Genomic DNA, 10,899 nt, shown 5'->3' with positions numbered 1-10,899 from the left:
CGATATCTTTAATTTTAAAAATATTATGTTATTGAAAATATATTTTAAATAATGTCTTAACCTAAAAAAAAATTTTGTATTTAACTTTGATTTTTGAATTCGGGGACTAATAGTATAAAATTATGACGGGGACCAATTGTCTGCATATTGGGGTTTTTTTTTTTTACAAATTAATATAATATACCATACCCGCATGTGTGGTCTCCGCCTTACAAGTACGTATTACGTAACGAGTTATGAGCATTTTTAATTTAGGATATATTTTATACAATATACGCAATACGCATAACTTGTTAAAAAATTGAAATAGACCAATATACGAATACAAAAATGTTCTTATCATAGGTCGATCACTAATTTTTAAACTAACGGAACTAAACGTGATCTGTTGAGTGCAAATTTATTATTTTACATACTTCAGTACTTGTAAGACTGAGACAACATGCGAGTATTGAAAAAGACGAGCACCGTATTTATAACTGTATGTTATTGATTTTAGTCTTTAGAATAATATCCATACTTATAATCACAAATTAAATTATATTGAAAACATCGCATTATCGCAATAGTCGCAATACCAAAAATTGTTTCGATATTTTTCCTAATTATTTTATGTCCTATAATGAACAACTCGTTTTTATTATTTCCATTGACGGAAATCGAGGGGGCCTAGCCCCCCCCCCCCAAAAAAAAAAAAAGCCCACAAAGCCCCCTCAAACATTCTTGCAAACATAAAAATTCTGTAGTTTCATTTGCATGTATTATATATTTATATTCTTAAAAAACAAGAAATATAACACATATAATAATTTTTATGTTATAAATTTGTTTGTATAATATTTTACATAATATTTTATACGAAAATTAAAATTATAAGTTGGAACACTGTCCTATAGTGATTTATTTTATCGTCTGTCGAATGAAACAAAATATATACAATTATATTAATTTGGAAATAGAATATATAATAATTTTTCACAGTTAAAAAAAATAGTTATTTTTTGCTAAATTTTCATTTAGAGTGGTAGAGCTGGAGAACGGGTTTTGTTATTTTGGGTCTTGTTAGATTCACATAGTCTAGGAGAAGTGCTGTGAAGATTTTCAGAACTTTATCTTCAATCGCTAACTCACTACAAAACTATAAAGTTGAAAAACATAAAAAACTACCAATAAAATGTGCTTTATTTTTTTTTTTTAAGCTCTGTAGTGAATTAATTATAAAATATAAAATTCTGAAAATCTTCACTGCACTTCTCCTAGCCAATGTGAATCTAACAAGACTCCAAACAACAAAATCCGCTCTCCGGTTTTAGAGATCTATCTCACTAAATGAAAATTAAAATAAAATAAATTATATATACATATTTCATACAATTTATAAATTTCTAACGGCTTTGGTTTATGAGAAAATCGTAGGCCCCACCCCAACTTTTTCAATGGATTTCCACCTATGATTATTTCCCTTTAACCACTACGATATATCTGTGCGTCAAATTGCTTAATTTTATTGTGACTTATTTCTTATTGTTATTATTCCAAAAATATTTGCAGCAACTTGAAATACTTTTCACCAGTTATTGTTAATATAATATTATTTAGATTAATATTTATATCATAGACAAAAATCCAAGGGAGTATTTATTCATAATTCTAGAGGAGCTGTTACATTTTATTTGGGTCCCAAAAATAATAATTATTGAATTTTTTTTGGGGAATATTTAAATTAAAAGAAATAATAATAATAATAATAATATTTTTAATTCTCCAACAACACATATATACAAAAACAAGACATAAATAACAAATTTTGTTGGATCACCTCGAAAGCCATAGGCTGTGCTGGAGCTGAGAGTTCATATTATTACAATATTAAATATAAATATCAAGAATATATCATAAAAGAAGGAAATATTATAGTTATTTTACAATTATTCAATAAAATAAAAATAAAAGTATAAACATTAAACAACAGAATCAATAATTAGTGAAATAACATCAGTAAGATAATTTATAAATATTAGGTATTAATATCTAAAGACAGAAGTTTTCTCTTTAGTTGTTTAAAATTAGCAAAGTCGTGAATACAAATTTTATATTTTAAACAAAAATTAGTAAATACAAAGTATGGTCCAGATTGACAAAAAGTAGTTCTTAATTTAGGTATAGTTATATTAATATCTTTAACAAATCGTGTATTATGATTATGAGTAGGAGTACTAATTGTGTTAATATATTTAAAAACAACTGCGAAGACATGTACTATATGAAGACTTAATATTTAAGATTTTACATTCATTGTATAAAACAGTTGTTGGATAGAGTCTTGGCTTATTGAATATATATTTTACAAGACAATTTAATGTTGTATGTAATTTTTTAATATGAGTATCAAAAGTGTTACCCCAAAAAGCTATACCATAGGACACTATTGATTGCACTAGATTTATATACAGTTGTTTTAACGTTAACAGTTGGACAAGGGTAAAGATAAATTAATTGATGTTTTTTTCATTATAGTATTAGATAATAAACCTTCATAATAAGATGAATAATCTTTACATGTCATATTCATACTACTTATTTCCATAGGGTCAATTATAATTAAGTTCTTTAAATTGTTTGTATATAAAACCATCATCCCTAATGTTTGATTGCAAATCCAAATTTACATGGTTCAAAAAATGTTAGATTTATTTTAATCGCTTAGATATGATAATCAATTTAATTATTATACTTTCATGGTATCAAATAATGTAGAACGATTCAATAGTGTAGCCATAACATACTACACAATATTTTTCATAATAGTGTTGCTTTTTCAATTTTAATAAATTCATATTAGCATCTGCTCAGCCTTGGAACGCTCTTTGATGGTTTTTTACTTAAACTAGGTAACCATCGACAGCAATTATAGTAATACTTAATTATTATGGTGCACTATCTTATTTTATCTTGATTTCAGATTGTATAGGTATATTATAGTAATATACTATCATAGACTAATTAGACTACATATAATAATATGATTTATAAACTATATTGTCTATATTACATCATTTTATAATAATATAGAGTGTGATATTTTATTCTCGATTTCAATCTAACTCTTTAGTACAACACTCTCTAATAGGACCAAATACATTATTAACATTTAAATTATTTTTGTGTCCAATAATACATATTAAATATTTTTTTTAAATCTACATTAACGTTACTTAATTGTGGTTGTTTATTATAATTGCAAGTGCCATATTTTCCACTACTAAAAATATACAGATTAAATAAATTAACATCAATAATACTATTTACATTAATAAATAATAATTATTGGTAACTTCTGTTAAATTCAAACGTGTTTAAATGTTGTTTCATTTATATACAAACCTAGAAGAAACGTAAATAAAATTGGAATAATGTATTAAATTGTAAAATGTAGATAGTAACTAAAAAAGAGAATTTTGAAATATTGATTAATTTATAGTTTATAAAATGTGAAATAAATACTGAGTAACTATATTCAATTGTATTTGTAATTTATTTTTACCTATTTATTGATATTGCTAATTCTTTATTTTTATTTAATAGTACATGCTGAATTGTCGGGAGTATTTCACCAGACAAAGCTATTGTATTAGATATTTTACTTTTATTAAAATAAGAATGGTCCTTTAATGGTTTAGGTGCATATAACTGTAAACCTGATTTTTTTTGATTCCATGTGCATTTAAAATCAGTCTGAAACTTCTTCCAATATATTTATAATTTATGCCAGATCTAAAATTAGAATAGTAGCAGACAAAATATCTGCTATTATTCTTGACTACCTGCTTAAAAAATGATTAAATAACCTGTTATTTGTTAATATGAAGTAATGTAGCAACAACATGTTTACAAGTCTAACTAGCACCTACTTTACAAGAACAAACCATATTGGGATACAATCCATGTAATATTATTTTGAAAGCTCAAAGTTCCATGAACTTAATGGGGTTTTTCTTGTAATGCAGATATTTGAAGACACATAGCAAATAAATTAATATTAGCATCATATTGTGTAAGTATACCCACAGTGAATTAAATGCCCATAATTTAAAACATTTTCGCCTTCAACTATGTTCCTTGTTGTTGGTGTTCCATTTCAATTCTTGACTATGAATATCGGTTTTATACACGTATCGACCGTAGATCGCAAACGTCGCGCTGTGTGTACCCGCGAAGCCAACACGACAACGGAAAACCGAAAAACGCTGGTAAAGACAAAATTGGCGGGGCTCAGGGACGAAGATTTTGAAAAACGCCGATTTACGTCTTCAGTCGAAACGCGCGAAACGTCGGACAGGCGGCGCCGTGACGGCGGTTTTCGATTGGTCGCACGCAGCACAATTCTCAATGTCAGATACTGAACCACGATTCGAAGCGCCTCCGGTGGATGTCAAAAGTATTTACTATTTACGTTTTACCACGAACTAAGATACTATAGTATCTACATAATAGTAAATAGACTGATGAGTGATGAGGGATGATACGATATTCCATGACAAAATTGAAAATTCATATTGAATTATTGAATATATTATATTGGACAGACGGATCACGGATTTTATATATTTTTTAGGATATTTATTCAATAATATTGTAAGTAGTTTTTTTTCCGATATAAATTTATTTATGCATACTTATTTAATATATAAGTACAATGAATTATCTATCTTCTATAAACCAAGCTTGTGTTTAAGGTATAGAGTTGCAATTTACAAAATATACAAGCTAGATAATGAGATAATTTAATAACAAATTTATAATAAAATATATACATAACAGTATTTATAAATTATATTGAATTTTGAATTTTCTATTTTTTGTAAGAAAAACTTACAAATTTTGGTTGGTTATGGTTAAAGTAGTATAAATTCTAAATTTTATATAAATAACTTAAACAAATATTCATGGGAAAATTATTCACAGGAATGTTCAAAGTACACATTTAACATTAAAGTTATAAGATTTTACCCTACTTTTGATGATGGAGCTAAAGTATGTATAGTGTCTAATTTAAAAATATACTGTTAAAAATTACAATCTGGAGTCATTAATGATGAAAACATAGGTATAGAACTGTATTGGTGTGATATGGAGTCTAAAAAAAAGTTCATCAGATAACTTTATGGAAGATCTGTCATCCTATGCACATCTTACAAGAATGCATGTTAAAACACTTCATGATTAAATAACCATAAACATATGCATAAACATTTCTCTGGCAATTCTAATAACCTGTAATTGGTTGCATCAATAGATAACAGATTAACTTGAATTACCTTATGGTTTTCAGGGAATATTGTTTTCAAATCTTCAATTAGTTTTTTGTTTAAAGTATTGAGTACTTGGTCTAAATCTTCCAAATAATTTGTACCTTCATTATATTCAAAATAGTTTAAAATAAATAACTTTATAAAGGTATGCTGTTGCTGAATAGTTGTGGAGATTATCCAGTGATCATACTAAATACACATAGCTCCAAATAAATTTTCTGAACAATCTCTTCATCACAATTTTTTTGTTGATATATCATATAATTGTATTAAACTTGCTATTGAAATTATCCAATCTGTTAGTAATTTGATATTATAACTTTTCTTAATGTTGTGCCATTATCTTGTTGATATAATAAATTTTTGTACATCGACATTTAAAAAAAAATTGAACATTGTTAACAAGAAATTGTTTTGATATTCAGCATTTTAAAATGCTAAAATGTTTTGATTCATCGTCAGATTTAATGTCTGATTCTTATGGCTTTATTTGAAAATTAAATATATCAAGTAAGTTATCAATTGCATTTATGAATTCTATTGTATTCTCAGCTGAATTTTGATATGATCCATCTGCCATGCATGTTATAATTAACTAGACAACAGTTTTAGTGAAAATGAGACGTAAATTTTACTTTAATGTTTTACTCTCAATTTAGGCGCTAGGCAATGAGTTTGTTGGACATCAGAATTATAAAATTGTTTTAATGTTTACTTTAGATAATTTTGTTTCTAGAAATTAATCTATAGTTAACAAAGTTATTTATGGTTGATTTTAGTAAATTAGGAGGGTCAAACATGTATATAATTTCTTGTATTCCCACTTTAAAATAAGGGTTTTCTGGTATTACACTCACATTATTAGTGAATTATTTACAATAAGAATCCATATTAGATATTATGATTTTAACATTAAATGAAATACTCATAAACTTAAAAATACACTTATAAATTATGTTTTTTAATAAAAAAAACCCCAGCAGAAGTTGAATCAAAAAAATAATACCCATTTGGTTGTTTCTACGAATCATGTATACTTTTCATCATTAAAACTATTACATATTTAGCGTCATCAATGGTTTCATGTGTCTCTACATCATAAAATCCATTAATTTCATCTTTAGCATAATTATAGTAGAGACAAGTTTTTAATGACATTTTATCAGCAACATGATACGCAATCTCTTTCTTTTTTTGTTCGTTGGTTGTGCTTTTAAGGAAAGTACTTTAAAAACAAAATCATTGAGTTCAACACTTATTTCCCAACGTTCTGTAGTCCTCTGCAAGGTTCTCAAACTTAGTAAAAACCATGATTTTTTAAGAAATCAATAAGCCTTTGCACTATAAAAATGAACCATTATAACAAACCGTTTTTCTTCCTGTGTATAACTTCTACCCAAGGCTATAGTCAGCAAAATATTTTGGGAGAGGGTTAAAGTATAAATATATTATATTATGTAATAAAATATAAAATTATTATAAAATCTTATTTCAAGAAAACATTTTGGAGGGGGGTAAGGGTCTGAACCCTAAACCCTCCCCCAGGCTACGGTCTATCTTGCTTCCATAATACACAATCAAGCTTGGTTTGTAATAAAATAATTAAATAACACATTTTTGACTTACCAGCAAATAATATGTCACACATATTGTAGAATTCAGATAATGTTCACTACTCACTGGTCCATCTAATCAGTCTTGTAAATTTGTATTAAAGCTGATTTCAATTGAAATTTTTGAATTTAAGTTTATAGTTTATAGTTTTTGAGTTTAAGCGATTTATATAAGTAATATAAACTACCTAAACAAGATGCTGAAGAAATATCTGATGTCATATTGAACAGTTTTTTGAACACCTAAGTAAGTATTCTTGGAAATAATTCAACTGGACTTAAAAAAGAATCTAAAATCAAAAACTTAATTAATCACATGTCTTGAAAATTGTAATGTTTTAACATTTACTCTTACTGTTTGTAATATCAGATATATGTTCAAAAGGTTGAGGAGTAGCACATTTTGGTACCTCAATAATTGTCTCATTTGTTGATTTCAACAGAAGTGGGAATTTTTGGAGCCGCATTTAATTTTTATCGGTTTGTATTACATAAATAACAAGTAGAATCAAAATGGTCAGAACAGATTCTGGTTTGAGAAAATCTAGATGTATCATTTAAACCATGCAAGTCTCCAAATAATAAACCTATAATTTTAAATAAATATTTTAATTAGAAATAAAATTTCAATACTACTTATGTAATCATTTTTTCACGTAAAATTAGAAAAATATTTATTTTAACAACTTACTACAGTAAAGTAATGCTATATTTTTATTGTATAAAAATTATTTATGTTAAGGCTGTTGGAGCACAACATTTGAAATAATTATATGTATTACGTATAATTAATAAGTGGATAATATTCTTGTAAAAATCTCAACTAGTTTTTTCAATCAAAATATCAAATGCAAATGTGCGGCGAAAACGCAGTGATTAACCAGAGGCACCACAAAACATATAAATGTTCTATCTTATATAGTACTATTAGTAGTAAGTTACATGACAAAATATGTAGTATATATAAATATATATTTTGTCATGGTAAATTAGTAGTTAGTACTGTGACGATTGGATGTAGTATCTACGCCGGCCGCCGGGAGAGTACCTAACATTCCGAATCCTTATCAAGCATGCGCCAGTTTTGGTGACTATACCATCAGAGTCACGAAAACAACTATTCTGATTGGTCTATATTTTCCGCGCAATATTTGAAATATAAAATATTGTGTCATGTGTATACACTTTATTGTACAGTATGTTAACTAATTAAAATGCAGTAGCTCTAATTAAATATTTTAGTGCAGTTTTTTTAATGTAATATATGACTAATTGCATACATTTTACCATTACATACATGTTATATAACTTAAAAATTTCTAACATATATTATAATTTTGTTACAAATATAATTGATCAATTAAACTGATTTGTGCATAGTAGCTCATGGGGGATATATTATATTATGATTTATGAAAAACAAATGTATTTAATAATCCTTTATTGTAATATTGACCGACGACTATTACTTATTAGAATTACCATATTACGGATTTATGTATATTGTACACATTATTATTTTGTATTTTTATGACATTTTTATGTCCGCCCCCATCATAATTATATACACGTACAATGATTCCCGTCCATTTTTTCTTGAGATAATGAATATTTTTAATTACATTTCACTAAATATTATTAACAAACAATGTACCAGACATAATTTAATCAGGATTGAAATATATTTCAACCATTAGTTTAATCATATGTTTGAATAATATCAGATATGCGAATTTTGATGGGTTATAAAGTATTCTGTATAGCACTACAATACTAACTATTTTTAGAAACCTTTAATATTAAATTATTTAATTTTAAATATTTCCCTTGATAAATAATAAGATTTAATAATAATGTTTTATTGTTGACCGACTTCAATTTTCACTGTTTACTGAGATGCCGAATAGTTATCGCTGTGTATCCGTCTAGTCAGGGACGGACTTACCATTATTCCGCCCCAAGGCATTACAACACTATAATATTATATAAATAAAATTAGAAATATACTGAAAAAATTCGGCGCCCCCGAAAGATGCGTAACATCATTTTTAGGCACGTGCCTAGGTAGCCTAAATTCACCCCTGCGTCTGGTGCATACCTCTTGATGGTAATATTAACGGAGTGTTTAATAAAATGTTTTAAAACCAGCCATGGGAAAATTAAATTGAGATACCAATATTTCTATTGAGTTTATATTATTCGTCCACAAATAGATGAACTGCTATTGGTGTTAAAAAACTATTGTTCCTCTATTGTTAATGTCATTTCGATTGATTTCCAACAAGCTGTGATAAAAGCAATTGAAAATGAAGTAAAAATCCAATTTTGATATTTTCATTTAATCAATCTATTTGGAAAAAAGTTCAAGAATTAGGACTAGCCATAAAAATAATAAATACAATGAAAATAAACGATTTAAACAAGGTCTACAAATTAATAAACGCCTAGTATTCTTACCCCTGAATTTGAATATGATTAAAAAATGTAATAAAATATGAATTATTATTTAATTATTTGTATTATTACTATTTTAGGAAAATATGACGTATTGTATGATACATTTAATTACAATAAATTATAATGACGTAGATTTATTTTATGTAACGTACGTCAATGGAATTTATAAAGCAACACCGACATTTGGAACCACGTATTTAAAACGCCAACCACAAATTTCAAACATTTCCACCACATTTATGGAGTGTATAGCATCAAAACAAAGTTATACCCGCTCTAATAAAGTAATAACATATCTAAAAGATTTAACAATAAATATCAAAATATTGTCAGGATTAAACACCCAAATATTTATATTTTTATTGAATCAATACAAATAATTAATTCTGCAATGATGATATCTTTGACAAAGAACAATTGAGATTTTTTTTTTTAATCTTCAAGTGATGAGAAAAAAACATTTTCATCTATTTTTATTGTTTTGATATTAACTTTTGAATTATTTGTAAAGTTTAAGATAAATACTTTCTCGACTTTCATAAATTGTAATGATTCTCACGAGTCGTGAAAACACTTACACATAGATAATTTTTATGTAACGATATCTTTTATTTTAGAAGTATTGTATTATTGAAAATACGTTTTATTCTAAAAAAATATTTTGTATTTAACTTTTGTGCTGGGGACTAATTGTCCGTATATAAGATTGATGGGGGCCAATTGTCCGCATACGGTGTTTTTTCGAGGGGACCAACTGTCTTAAATCTAGAAACCATGTTGCCTGGCGCACGCGTGATAAGGACGGATGGAACCGATAGAACCTCAGATATATAAAACAACCTAACCTATATACATCTGTGAGTGTAACCGTAACGTTAGGAATAATAATATTTTCCAATCGTCAATTAGACTCACCCTTGGACCATATAATATTCATATATTCATATAAAATTCAACATTTCAACGGAAAGTAGTTTTAATGTTTATTATTCATACATGATACATCCAATATATTGGATCGATTTAATGGTTTATGAAGTATTTTATTCAATTGTCTAGAAGTCGACAGTTGAAATTATTACAATATTACAGTCCACAGATAACTAAATACACATCTGTATATTAAAGTAAAAATGTCTGTATAATGTAAAAAATTCAAAACCACTTTTATTAATTACTTTTTATTCAACATTTGCCTACTATAGCCTATTGGTATTTGTTCTGGCTACTCTTATAAATATTTTAATATAAATAAAATACTCAAATAATGTTCCTGCCTAGGTTAATATATAAAATAATAGTATACATAATAGTAGATGGTTATTGTTATTATATAATATTAAACAAGAAGTTATAATTTTGGATATTTTGAATTTTGATAACTTTTTTTGGTTTTTATTATTATTTTTTTTAAATTTAAATTTTAAGTGTTCCGTTTGTCTCAAATCTCTAATATCTACAACAGTGATCGGCAACTGACGGCCCACGCCGTTATTGTATACGGACTGCTTTAAATT

General features: G+C 26.6%; 2 long non-coding RNA genes across 2 annotated transcripts; one reads left to right on the top strand and one right to left on the bottom strand.

Annotated features, from left to right (window-relative positions):
* Positions 1-7,036: 7,036 nt before the first annotated feature.
* Positions 7,037-8,627, top strand: LOC132930739 (uncharacterized). The gene is made up of 2 exons (XR_009662270.1): positions 7,037-7,172; positions 7,296-8,627. It is a non-coding gene; the product is annotated as an uncharacterized LOC132930739 (long non-coding RNA).
* LOC132930740 (uncharacterized) lies at positions 7,129-7,721 on the bottom strand. Its single transcript, XR_009662271.1, has 3 exons — positions 7,617-7,721; positions 7,281-7,512; positions 7,129-7,215 (listed from the first exon to the last, which is right to left on the bottom strand). It is a non-coding gene; the product is annotated as an uncharacterized LOC132930740 (long non-coding RNA).
* Positions 8,628-10,899: the final 2,272 nt, after the last annotated feature.

This window comes from Rhopalosiphum padi, chromosome 4 (assembly GCF_020882245.1).
Source record: "Rhopalosiphum padi isolate XX-2018 chromosome 4, ASM2088224v1, whole genome shotgun sequence".
NCBI classification, from domain to species: domain Eukaryota; kingdom Metazoa; phylum Arthropoda; class Insecta; order Hemiptera; family Aphididae; genus Rhopalosiphum; species Rhopalosiphum padi.
Note: the sequence above shows the minus strand (reverse complement) of the source record. Positions and strands in the feature narration are given on the sequence as shown.